The following is a 13,163-nucleotide window of genomic DNA, read 5'->3' as shown; positions in this document are numbered from 1 at the left end:
AACAGAAATAACCACGTGAAATAGATCCCTCTGTGTGTAATGACTCTATATAATAGATCCCTCTGTGTGTAATGACTATATAATAGATCCCTCTGTGTGTAATGACTCTATATAATAGATCCCTGTGTGTAATGACTCTATATAATAGATCCCTCTGTGTGTAATGACTCTATATAATAGATCCCTCTGTGTGTAATGACTATATAATAGATCCCTGTGTGTAATGACTATATAATAGATCCCTCTGTGTGTAATGACTATATAATAGATCCCTCTGTGTGTAATGACTCTATATAATATAGGAGCTTCACTTTTTGTATTGAAGAACTGAAATAAATTAACTTTTTGATGATATTCTAATTTAGTGAGATGCACCTGTAAGTGCTCAGCGTAGAACTAAAGATTGTGATCCAGTCTTATTCTGGAAGCGATTGAAAAATATTATGTACCCCAAAATGTTACCAATAAAAACCCTAAATTATCCTGCACACAACCAGTCCTCACTCAAGTCCGTCACCTGTCATTAGAACTACACTGTGTTCCAAATTATTATGCAAAAAGTGTTTAGGAGTGATAAGGGAAGAATTTGTTTGTCAGTTAAACTCATTGATGGTGATGTGTGTCAGGGCTCTTTATATCACTGTAAGCAATTGCAGACACCTGTGCTAATTAGTTTGGCAGGTGTGTCCAATGAAAGGCAAGACTACTTAAGAAGGCTGTCCCACATTATTAAGCAGCCTACATTTTCTGCCAAAATGGGAAAGAAAAAGGATGTGTCGGCTGCTGAGAAGCAACAAATTGTGGAGTGTTTAGGTCAAGGCATGACTCCAATCAACATTGCCAAGACACTTCATCCTGATCATCGCACAATCAAGAAGTATGTAGCTGATTCACAGTACACACGTGTGCTTGCTGATAAGGGAAAATTGAGGACTCTTTCCTACAGGCAATTACGTCAGGTTAAAAGAGCAGCGGCAAAAAAGCCTTGTCATAGCAGCAGACAAGTTTTTGAAGCTGCTGGTGCCTCCAACGTCCCCCGAACAACAAGATGCAGGGTCCTTCAGAGGTTTGCAGCTGTGCGTAAGCCGTCCTGTCGACCTCCTCTATCCACTGTACACAAGCAGAAACGGCTCCAGTGGGCCTAACAATACATGAAGACTGACTTCAAAACTGTTTTGTTCACCGATGAGTGCCGTGCAACGCTCGATGGTCCAGATGGATGGAGTGGAGGATGGCTGGTTGATGGACACCCCATGCAAACACGGCTATGGCGCCAACAAGGAGGAGGTGGAGTAATGTTTTGGGCTGGAATCATGGGGAGAGAGATTGTCGGCCCCTTTAGGATCCCTGAAGGGGTAAAGATGAACTCCATAATGTATGTGGAGTTTCTCAAACAGCACTTCCTGCCATGGTTCAAGAAGAAGAACCGTGTATTCCGCAGCAAGATCATTTTCATGCATGATAATGCACCGTCTCATGCTGCACATAACACATCTGCATCTATGGCTGCTATGGGCATAAAAGGGGACAAACTTATGGTGTGACCCCCATGCTCCCCTGACCTCAACCCCATTGAGAACCTCTGGAGCATCATCAAAAGGAGTGTCTATGATGGCGGGAGGCAGTTCACATCTAAGTAACAGCTCTGGGAGGGTATTCGGTCTTCATGCAAAACAATTGAAGCAGAAACCATCCAAAACCTGACAAATTCAATGGACGAGAGAGTTCAGAAGCTCCTTTCGAACAAGCGGTCCTATGTGCAAATGTAACATCACCTAGAATAAAGCTTTGAGGTGAAAACTGTTTGATTTCAGTGTGTAATAACCTGCTAATGCTTAGAATTTCAAAAATGACCATTTTTTTGTTCATTATTAAAATGAAAAGGTTGAAAACTCTGCTGTGCATAATAATTTGGAACATGCATTTTGAGTGCAGTTTGAGTGTTTTATTTTTTTTTAAATATCCTGTTATCATAGGCAGTTTATACAAAAACCTTTCAATTGTACTCGAATAGTTATTTGACTGGAAAATTACAATGACTGCAATTCATATAGGTAATTTGGGAAAATCTGAGAAAATATTATTTGCATAATAATTTGGAACACCGTGTATACGGGTCCTACGTTACTGGTAGAACAAAGACTCTGGAAAAATGATGGCTCCCGGCCCCACAAATGAAATCCAGTGAATTTTGCGCTCCCCAATGTCCCCCCCTGCTTCTGAGCCGCACCTTTACCTAAACCGCAGTAAGTGGCCACGTGTTTGGTGTTATTGTAGTGGGGAGAGAGCACTTAACAGTTTGCGGGGTGCGAGTCTCTAAAAGCAAAAGCTGGGTACATTGTATGGGGGCGCTTCACTTTATGGGGGCACAATGTATGGGGGCTCTACACTGTATGGGGGAACAATGTATTGACACTAAACTGGAAGATTTGCAATTCTCCAGAATAAAGCCTGGTGTGGATGTTACATAATAGTCACTGCAGCCGTAGGTGAATTCATTGAGAGGTGTAATTTCTACCATGTGGTCACTTTTGGGGTTTATCTGCTGCTCTGGCACCTCAGGGGCTCCGCAAATGTCACCCGCAAACTACCAAATTTCTACCAAAATATGTGCTCCGAAAGCCAAGTAGCTCCTTCCTTCTCAGTCCTGATGTGTGGCCTAACAGTAATTTCTTATATATTAGGCATCACCGCGTTCGGGAGAAATTGCGCCATAATTTATGGGGTTCAGTTTCACCTATTAACCCTTGTGTACGTGACAAGTTTGCAGTAGATACAAAAATTTAATTTTTACCACAAAAATGTCATATTTCCACGTCTCGATGTTTTAAAATTCTGTGAGAGATAGATGCTGGGAAAGGAAGTTGTTTCTGCGCTCTCTGGAGTCACGACAAACCATTAGTATGGATAAAAATGTAGGTTTATTGTCTACACATTTTAGAGTCCACCGACTCCTTCCACAGGGCAACCATACATAACCCTATAAGACGCCCCCATTATTAACCGCGTAGTAAAGTGGTCGCGCTTTGTCAATAAATACACGGCCATAATAAAGTATTTTAATGAAATAAAAAGCACACGGTTTAAAAAAAAATAGTTATTGCGCTCTCAGTCCCCAAATCCCTCGTCTCCTGAAAAAAGGTAAAATAAAAAACAATCATATCCCTCACCTGTCCGCCGTCACGACGTAGTCCATGATTCTGTCACGATTGTCCCTCGGCGATCCGTATCACTTCTACAGCAGTAACATCAGCAATCACTGATGTCTCTGCTGTAGAAGACAACAATGTATACTGACAGGAGTATAAAATCACTCCTGTCAGTATACATTGCTGCTGTAGGAGGTCACTGGGGTTCATCAGCTGATCACCCTGGTGAGCTCACCACCAGTACTAGTGGGAACATTCTTGAGAATGTTCCCGCGGTGAGGTCACATGAGCTCTCAGCTGATTTTTCAGCTGAGAGCTTACGTAACGGCAGGTCCTGGCAGCACAGTACACTGTGGGAAGCAAGCGCGCTCCCCTCAGTGTACCACCGGCCACCGGGAGGAAGACATCGCCGAGGGACATCTCCGGGGGGAGAATAAGGTTTTCCAGTACGTCCCCATGACAGCACCATAGGAGGAGGAGTAATCCCATAACCTGTGTAGGGACAGGAAGGACAAGAGGTTAAAAGCCCTCCCACCCCCAACCTCCTCAGTGTTTTTCCTGTCCCTACACAGGACAGGGAGTGCAGGAGGAGCGCTGGTGCAGAAGCACTGAAGAAAAGGTTTATACCTCGAGGGACCCCGGGAGATCGGGGGGGCCGCCGCTCTCTCCTTCCCGCTGTCAAGCGGGTTCTGGGCTGACACTCCCTGCCGGGAGTACCTCAGCCCTGCAGTGTGCTGGAGCCTCCGGGTGCCGCTTCCCCATCGCCAGGGCTCTTGGTGTCCTGCTCTGGGCGGGTCCAGCTTCTCCCGGCTCCAGGACCGCCCGGCGTCTAAACCGGAAGTCCGGAGGTGGCGGTTGCACGGGAAATTCAAACCACGGTTAGACCAGACGCCAGGGAGCAGGAGAAAATGACAGGACGACCAGGTAAGGTATAAGAAGGGGGCTGGGGAGCAGCATAGGCAGGCTTACAGCTTTGGCACCCCTGGCAGTACCATGGCTGACGTGTCACACCCTGATACCCACCCTGGATCGCCCCAGAGTCATGTAAGTGTACCATTACCCCTTTTTATATGGCTAATGGGGCTTACGCTTACCAGGCCCTCCATATTTTGTATAGGATGTCTCTGGGCAGTTACCACCTCCTTCTGAAAAAAAGAAGGATACGGGAAAAAAGGCCACAGTAAAATCCAAGAGGTGCCTGGATTGTAACATCAGACTTCCCGACTCATGCTAAGCGTCTATGTGCTGAATGTAGAGCCTCCATGCTAAAGGAGGAGTACGGGGCTTTATTAAATGAGATGCACAGTATAATTAAAGAAGAAGTTCAGGCTTCTATCATGTCTTTACAGCCCCCAGGTTCAGGAGTCCAGGATGTCCCGGGACCCAAAAGACCCAGAGAAGATATAGCACCATCTTCTGAGGGTGAAATCGACCCATCTGGCGACTCTGACAGTGAGACCATTAATCTACCTCAGGGCGGGGAACGGAAAAGATACATGTTCCACTCAGATGGTATGGATATTCTTCTACGAGCAGTCCGAAACACGATGCAGGTAGAGGAAACGGAGAAGAGCAGTAACATTCAGGATGAGATGTTTGGTGGTCTTAAAACCCAGAGATCCATGGTTTTTCCTGTTAATGCTCATGTGAAGGACATGATACTGGAGGAATGGGAAGATGCGGAGAAGAGACTCTCTATACCACGAGACTTCCACGCCCGACTATCTTTTGACCCAGAGGACACCAACGTGTGGGACACTGTTCCTAAAATTGACGTCCCAGTGGCTAAAGTGGTCAAGAAAACCTCTATCCCCTTTGAGGACTCGTCAGGACTTAAAGATCCTATGGATAGGAAGGCAGACGGACTTTTGAAAAAAGCCTGGGAATCTTCGGTGGCAATCATTAAATCTAATATCGCTGCTACATCTATTGCCAGATCCATGAGAATCTGGCTAGAAGAGTTAAGAGAGTCACCTACGGGATGGCTCCCTGAGGGAAACTCTCCTTCAATCATTGCCCCTGTTAAAGATGGCAACAAAAATTCTTTGGCCGACACTTCGGCGGAATCGGTCAGATTTGCGGCCAGAAATAATGTGCTTTCCAACTCAGACCATAGAGCTGTTTGGTTAAAAACATGGTCTGGAGATACAGCTTCTAAGAACAAGCTGTGCTCTATTCCATTTTCAGGGCTCAGAGTATTCGGACCTGTACTAGATGACATTCTAGAAAAAGCGCCCGATAGATAGAAGGGCTTCCCTGAAGAGAAAAAGAAGGAGCAGCCCTTTCGTAAACCCTTCTCCTCCCGTAAATATAACACTCAGAAAAAAGGGGAGTTTTAATAAGGGGAACAAAGATAGGAAATACCAGCCCAGTACTAGCTCCCGTTCAAAACGACAATGACTATGTCAGAGTGGGGGGGGGGGTGATTTAAAGTTTTTCAAAAACAGTTGGCATCGGGTCACTCAAAATTCCTGGATACTAATAGCACAGGGTTACAGGATAGAATTTTCTCAATATCCCCCTCAAAAATTCCGCCTGACAAAGGGTTCCCCTACCTCTCTTTCCCGTCTACAGGCAGACATAGAGAAGCTGCTACGTCAGAGGGTTATTGTGCCAGTTCCGGAACACAAACAACATCAGGGCCATTACTCCTCTCTGTTTTCAATAAAGAAACCGTCAGGGGAGTTCTGTACAATAATCAACTTGAAACCCCTAAACCGATGGGTCCGTTACAAAAAATTTTGCATGGAATCAGTAAGATCAGCCATTCCTCTAATAGACGCAGATGCGGTAATGTGCACCCTGGACCTCAGAGATGCATACTACCACTTGCCAATACATTCCTCAAGTCAGCAATATCTGAGATTTGCACTACCATCAGGCAGTCAGATTCTACACTACCAGTTCCGATGTCTTCCCTTTGGCCTGTCATCTGCTCCCAGAATCTTTACGAAGATCACGGCAGAGGTGGTGGCCTATATCCGACTCAGGGATATTACCATCATTCCGTACTTGGACGACTTCCTGGTGGTGGCAGGATCTCCTCTAGGTATGACGCAACATCTGGAAGTTGTCCCACAGACATTTACCAACCTGGGTTTGATTGTGAACAAAGAAAAATCCAATCTTATCCCCAGTACTTCACACATCTTCCTGGGAGTCCAGCTCGACTCCCGAAGGCGAATGTCTTATCTCCCGGAAGACCAAATGCTCTCAATTCCACATAGGATTCGTTCTTTTTCAAGAGAGAAGAAACCTTCAATCCGAAAGGCATTGAGTATTTTGGGAATTATGACGTCATGTATCACCTGCGTCAGATGGAGCCAGTTCCATTCCAGGCCTCTACAGAAATGCATCCTGGAAGTGACAGACGGACATCAGAATTACCTAGACAGGAGGATGTCTTTGTCCAGAGACGCCCAGGACTCTCTACACTGGTGGCTCGACCAGAAGAATCTACAGACGGGAGTGCAGTGGATTCTGGAACCTTGTCTTTTAGTGACCACGGACGCAAGTCTCTCAGGATGGGGAGCTCGAGTGGGAGATTCTTATCTTCAAGGAACATGGTCCACAGAGACTCAGACCCGATCATCAAATTTTTGGGAACTACAGGCGATCTGGGAAGCCCTACAGAGAAGCTGGGCGGTCTTAAGAGACAGACATGTAAAAATCCTGTCGGACAACATCACGGCAGTCTCCTTCATCAGACATCAGGGTGGACCAAGACATCCACTTCTCCAGTCCCTGACCAAAAGGATATTCTTAGGGATAGAGAAAATAGTGCGCTCCATTTCAGCAGTTCACCTTTGGGGATCCGACAATCAGGAGGCAGATTATCTCAGCAGGCGTCAGATGAAGGCTTCAGAATGGGAACTGAACGAAGAGGTGTTCCAGCAACTATCTCGCAGATGGGGTCAGCCACACCTAGACCTTTTTGCATCCAGAACGAATGCAAAGACAACATCTTTCTTCTCTCTCGACCCAGGAGATCATCCTCTGGCAGTGGATGCTCTCTCACAATATTGGGGAGAAGGCCTAACATATGCCTTCCCACCTGCTCCTCTAATTCCGAGAATGCTGCGGAAAATTCAGGAAGATCGGGCGACAGTCATAGCAATTGTCCCGTTCTGGCCAAGGAGGAGTTGGTTCTCCCTTCTACGTCATCCAGCGTTGGAAGACCCAATCGTTTTACCATTTCAGGAGGATCTTCTGACGCAATGTCCACTGTTGCATCGGAATCTTCAACAACTCCAGCTCTCAGCCTGGCTTCTGAAGGGGAGATCCTGAAGAATAAGGGCTTATCCGCCAGAGTGATCCTGACTATGCAGGCTAGTAGAAAACCTGTAACTCAGGCCATATATAAAAAAGTCTGGAAGACCTTTTGTCAGTTCCATGGGACGGTAGACACCTCTCAGCCAGACATCCCTGCGATCCTTGATTTCTTGTAGGCAGGATTTGACGCAGGTCTTAGACCAAGTACCTTGAAGGTGCAGATTGCGGCACTAGGTGCTTTCTTCGGCACATCATTGTCCTCGCATCCCTGGATAATCAGGTTTGTCAAGGCAATCCAGAGACTTAGGCCTACCCAGAGAATTTCTTCCCCTCCGTGGGATCTGAATCTTGTCCTAAGAGTCCTTTGTAAACCTGCCTTCGGCCCAGTTAATGAATTGGGAATAAAGAACTTGACTCTGAAAACAGTCTTCTTGGTGGCAATCACCACGGCTAAACGGTTGGGTGAAATCCAGGCTCTATCTATTGTCGAGCCTTGTATACAGATTCGGGATGATTGCATCATTCTGAAGCTGGATCCAAGTTTCTCCCCGAAGGTGGTGTCATCAATGACCTTAAACCAAGAAGTGGTTCTTCCATCATTCTGCGAAAACCCTAGGAATCAGAGGGAGGAAGAGTTCCACCATCTCGATGTCCGCAGAGCAGTGTTGGCCTATTTGGAAGCCACTCGGTAACTGGAGATTAGACTCTAATGTTTTTATACAGTTTGGGGGAAAAAATAGAGGCAGGAAGGCTTCAAGATCATCCTTAGCTAGATGGGTGACATCCATGATTAATCTAGCATATCTTTCAGAAGGACAGCCTCCCCCTGAAATTATCAAAGCCCATTCCACCAGAGCAATTTCCACCTCAAGGGCAACTAGAGCAGGGGCTACCATTGAACAGATATGTACCGCAGCCACATGGTCAGGACATACTACCTTCTGCAAACACTACAAGCTAGATGTTCTCTCACAGCAGAGATCTGCGTTTGGTAGGAAGGTACTTCATGCAGTTATCCCACCCTAAGCTATGAGTTCTTGGGTATACTCCTATGGTGCTGGCATGGGGACGTACTGGAAACCCGGAATTAGTCTTACCGGTAATGATGTTTCCAGGAGTCCACATGACAGCACCCTTATTTCCCTCCCTATATTGCTACTGTATGTGATTCTAACATATGTCTAAGCTAGTCTAAAAATAAAATTTTGTTGTACCCAGCCAATGTGGTTCTCGGAAAATCACTGAGGAGGTTGTGGGTGGGAGAGCTTTTAACCTCTTGTGCTTCCTGTCCCTACACAGGATATAGGATTACTCCTCCTCCTATGGTGCTGTCATGTGGACCCCTGGAAACATCATTACCGGTTAGACTAATTCCGTTTTTTTATTTTATTTTATTTTTTTACTGCCAGTGGTTCCTGGCTCGACTGAGGAGACTACTGCTCCCCTTAGCCGCGCCGCACTCGCTGTTATCAGCGGGAGCGGCGGTCGGAAGAGGGGAGTAGTACTCCTCTGCCAACTCAAGCACCACCCGCAGCGCGTTTCCGCAGCGTTTCACCGCCCATTGGCTTTAATTGAAAAGAAGCAAATCCGCAGGTATAAATATTACCAGCTGTCTGAATCACTGAGGGAAGACAAAATGTGGTCCCTGGATTCTTTCCCTCTTAACTGTTTGCGCCATAATATTAACGATCGAGCGATACACTTACTTTCTAGCCCTGGCTTGAATCCTGATGCCCCTGAATCCTAAGCCCTCCTCAAAATGCTTTCGGCTTTCAGTCCATAGGATTCCCGAATGAGCTAATGTCGTCAAAGGGAATGGAGGATATCCTAGAATTTTAGAAAAACAAACCTCAATTTTTGAGTCTCTGTCCCAACAGGCAGAATCAGTCAAAGGGATTTTATGCTGGACACTTTTAACAATAAATCTCTTCCCATTTAGTCCCTTCTGAAAGCATGCGAGGAATGATTACAGAGGGGTTAAAAAGTCCCCTCACACCAGCACCTTCCAATGTTCCTGTCCCGACAGGCGATGCTCTGTAGAGGGGCTTCTAGAGTGAAGATAATGTATCTGCTTTCCACAACCTCAGTGTAGGGTGCAGGTGGGATCGGGGATCCCGGCCTTCTCTTTCTCCAGTCAGCTGGTTGGGGCAGACACCTCTGCAGAGAATCTTATCCAGGATAATACAGTATTCCTGGTTACTACGCTGCTTCCCTCTGAGGAAGGCTCTCAGCATTGCCAGTTCCCCGTTTCTCTGATGTGTGTTCGATGGCAGAAGTTATGATGTGGAATAAGCGGGGTGAAGCTACAGGATCTTGTGGGGCAGCACAGGTAAGTGTTATGATCTGCAACATGTACTAAGGAAAGATAGGGGAAAGCTGTCCCTACAGTAAGACTAAGCTGAATCCCTACGATGTAGCTGGCTGCCTGTTCCTAGCGAACAGACCCGCCTTAGCCCTCAGCTAGTCTGAACGAAGACCTATAGCATAAAGGGAGGGGTCCCTAAAAGAACTAAGGACTGGGACAAAAATGGGACACCTCTTAAACAGAAGTTGTTGCCGAGCACAAAAAGACAAACTGACAAAATGTACTAGAGGTCCCAGAGGACCAAGCGAACTTGACAGAGAAAGGCACCGAAGCACCAGGCTAGAGAAACAGTCAAACACTGAAGTCCAGCACAGCCAGAAGGGCGGAGCTGGAATATATAGGCAGATGGTCACATGACCGCAAACCACAAGATAGAAAAACAAACAGGAGGGTTCTAACAGTAAGTGCACTGTAGAAGTGTTGCCTCAGATGTGCTAGGCCTCTCAGCTGATCCAAACCTCACGCCTCTGTACCATCCCCGGGCCTCTCAGCTGATCCAAACCTCACGCCCCTGTACCATCCCCGGGCCTCTCAGCTGATCCAAACCTCACGCCTCTGTACCATCCCCGGGCCTCTCAGCTGATCCAAACCTCACGCCTCTGTACCATCCCCGGGCCTCTCTGCTGATCCAAACCTCACGCCTCTATACCATCCCCGGGCCTCTCAGCTGATCCAAACCTCCTGCCTCTGTACCATCCCCGGGCCTCTCTGCTGATCAAAACCTCCTGCCTCTGTACCATCCCCGGGCCTCTCTGCTGATCCAAACCTCACGCCTCTGTACCATCCCCGGGCCTCTCTGCTGATCCAAAGCTCACGCCTCTGTACCATCCCCGGGCTTCTCTGCTGATCCAAACCTCACGCCTCTGTACCATCCCCGGGCCTCTCAGCTGATCCAAACCTCACGCCTCTGTACCATCCCCGGGCCTCTCTGCTGATCCAAACCTCACGCCTCTGTACCATCCCCGGGCCTCTCTGCTGATCCAAACCTCACGCCTCTGTACCATCCCCGGGCCTCTCTGCTGATCCAAACCTCACGCCTCTGTACCATCCCCGGGCCTCTCTGCTGATCCAAACCTCATGCCTCTGTACCATCCCCGGGCCTCTCTGCTGATCCAAACCTCACGCCTCTGTACCATCCCCGGGCCTCTCAGCTGATCCAAACCTCCTGCCTCTGTACCATCCCCGGGCCTCTCTGCTGATCCAAACCTCACGCCTCTGTACCATCCCCGGGCCTCTCTGCTGATCCAAACCTCACGCCTCTGTACCATCCCTGGGCCTCTCAGATGATCCAAACCTCACGCCTCTGTACCATCCCCGGGCCTCTCTGCTGATCCAAACCTCACGCCTCTGTACCATCCCCGGGCCTCTCTGCTGATCCAAACCTCACGCCTCTGTACCATCCCCGGGCCTCTCTGCTGATCCAAACCTCACGCCTCTGTACCATCCCCGGGCCTCTCTGCTGATCCAAACCTCACGCCTCTGTACCATCCCCGGGCCTCTCTGCTGATCCAAACCTCACGCCTCTGTACCATCCATGGGCCTCTCAGATGATCCAAACCTCACGCCTCTGTACCATCCCCGGGCCTCTCAGCTGATCCAAACCTCACGCCTCTGTACCATCCCCGGGCCTCTCTGCTGATCCAAACCTCACGCCTCTGTACCATCCACGGGCCTCTCTGCTGATCCAAACCTCATGCCTCTGTACCATCCCTGGGCCTCTCTGCTGATCCAAACCTCACGCCTCTGTACCATCCCCGGGCCTCTCAGATGATCCAAACCTCACGCCTCTGTACCATCCCTGGGCCTCTCTGCTGATCCAAACCTCACGCCTCTGTACCATTCCCGGGCCTCTCTGCTGATCCAAACCTCACGCCTCTGTACCATCCCCGGGCCTCTCTGCTGATCCAAACCTCACGCCTCTGTACCATCCCCGGGCCTCTCTGCTGATCCAAACCTCACGCCTCTGTACCATTCCCGGGCCTCTCTGCTGATCCAAACCTCACGCCTCTGTACCATCCCAGGGCCTCTCTGCTGATCCAAACCTCACGCCTCTGTACCATCCCCGGGCCTCTCTGCTGATTAGTTATTTTTTGTATTACTAAAATCCCTATACCTAAATCTGTTGATCCAGAAGAAGGCAAAAAACCCAGGACACATTCAGCCAATTTGCATCACTGGGGAAAAGTTCCTTCTTGACCCCGAGAAAGGCGATCAGTACAAGAACCCTGGATCAAAAGTACTACTATAGGTGTAACATTTTGTCTAATTTAACTGTAACCCACAATGTTGTGTATCGAGGAATTCGTCCAGCCCTTTTTTGAACGCTGTTATAGTATCTGCCATTACTACCTCTTGTGGTAGGGAATTCTACAGCCTGACTGCTTTGACTGGAAAGAACCCTTTCCTAGGGTTTAGGTGCCGTAATTGTCTTTCTTCCCCCCGTAATGAGTGCCCCCCTGATCCTACTCCTACTCTAGTGGGGCATATAATATTAATGCAGCCCATTATACAGAAACTATTTCATTATGAATTAACTGACTCCTTCAGTTGGGGCTAATCGGACAATTGAGACGTACCATGTAAGGGAATATTTAAAGGAGAAGGCTCCTATTGCATGATATTTACGCTCTTAATAAATCTTCATGCCGACTGTACAAGTGACGTAAAAGGTAAATCCTTGCTGCCAGTATAGGCTCCTGAGCCGATTGACTTGAAAGCGTCACAGATAAATATTCATGGTTGTAAACTGAAATGTAAGCCTGATTCTTACCTCTGAGCTTGGCGCTGGCCTCGTGCCTCCGAGCTTGGCTCTGGCCTTGTGCCTCATGCCTCTCAGCTTGGCTCTGGCCTTGTGCCTCATGCCTCTGAGCTTGGCGCTGGCCTCGTGCCTCATGCTGCTGAGGATGGCGATGGCCTCGTGCCTCATGCCTCTCAGCTTGGCTCTGGCCTCGTGCCTCATGCTGCTGAGGATGGCGATGGCCTCGTGCCTCATGCCTCTCAGCTTGGCTCTGGCCTCGTGCCTCATGCTGCTGAGGATGGCGATGGCCTCATGCCTCTCTGCTTGGCTCTGGCCTCGTGCCTCATGCTGCTGAGGATGGCGATGGCCTCGTGCCTCATGCCTCTCAACTTGGCTCTGGCCTCGTGCCTCATGCTGCTGAGGATGCGATGGCCTCGTGCCTCATGCTGCTGAGGATAGCGATGGCCTCGTGCCTCATGCCTCTCAGCTTGGCACTGGCCTCGTGCCTCATCCTGCTGAGGATGGCGATGGCCTCGTGCCTCATGCCTCTCAGCTTGGCTCTGGCCTCGTGCCTCATGCTGCTGAGGATGGCGATGGCCTCATGCCTCTCAGCTTGGCTCTGGCCTCGTGCCTCATGCTG

Source organism: Phyllobates terribilis, unplaced genomic scaffold (genome assembly GCF_046119375.1).
Source record: "Phyllobates terribilis strain yellow unplaced genomic scaffold, ASM4611937v1 Scaffold_8__6_contigs__length_399053987, whole genome shotgun sequence".
NCBI classification, from domain to species: domain Eukaryota; kingdom Metazoa; phylum Chordata; class Amphibia; order Anura; family Dendrobatidae; genus Phyllobates; species Phyllobates terribilis.
This window is presented reverse-complemented; position numbering follows the sequence as displayed.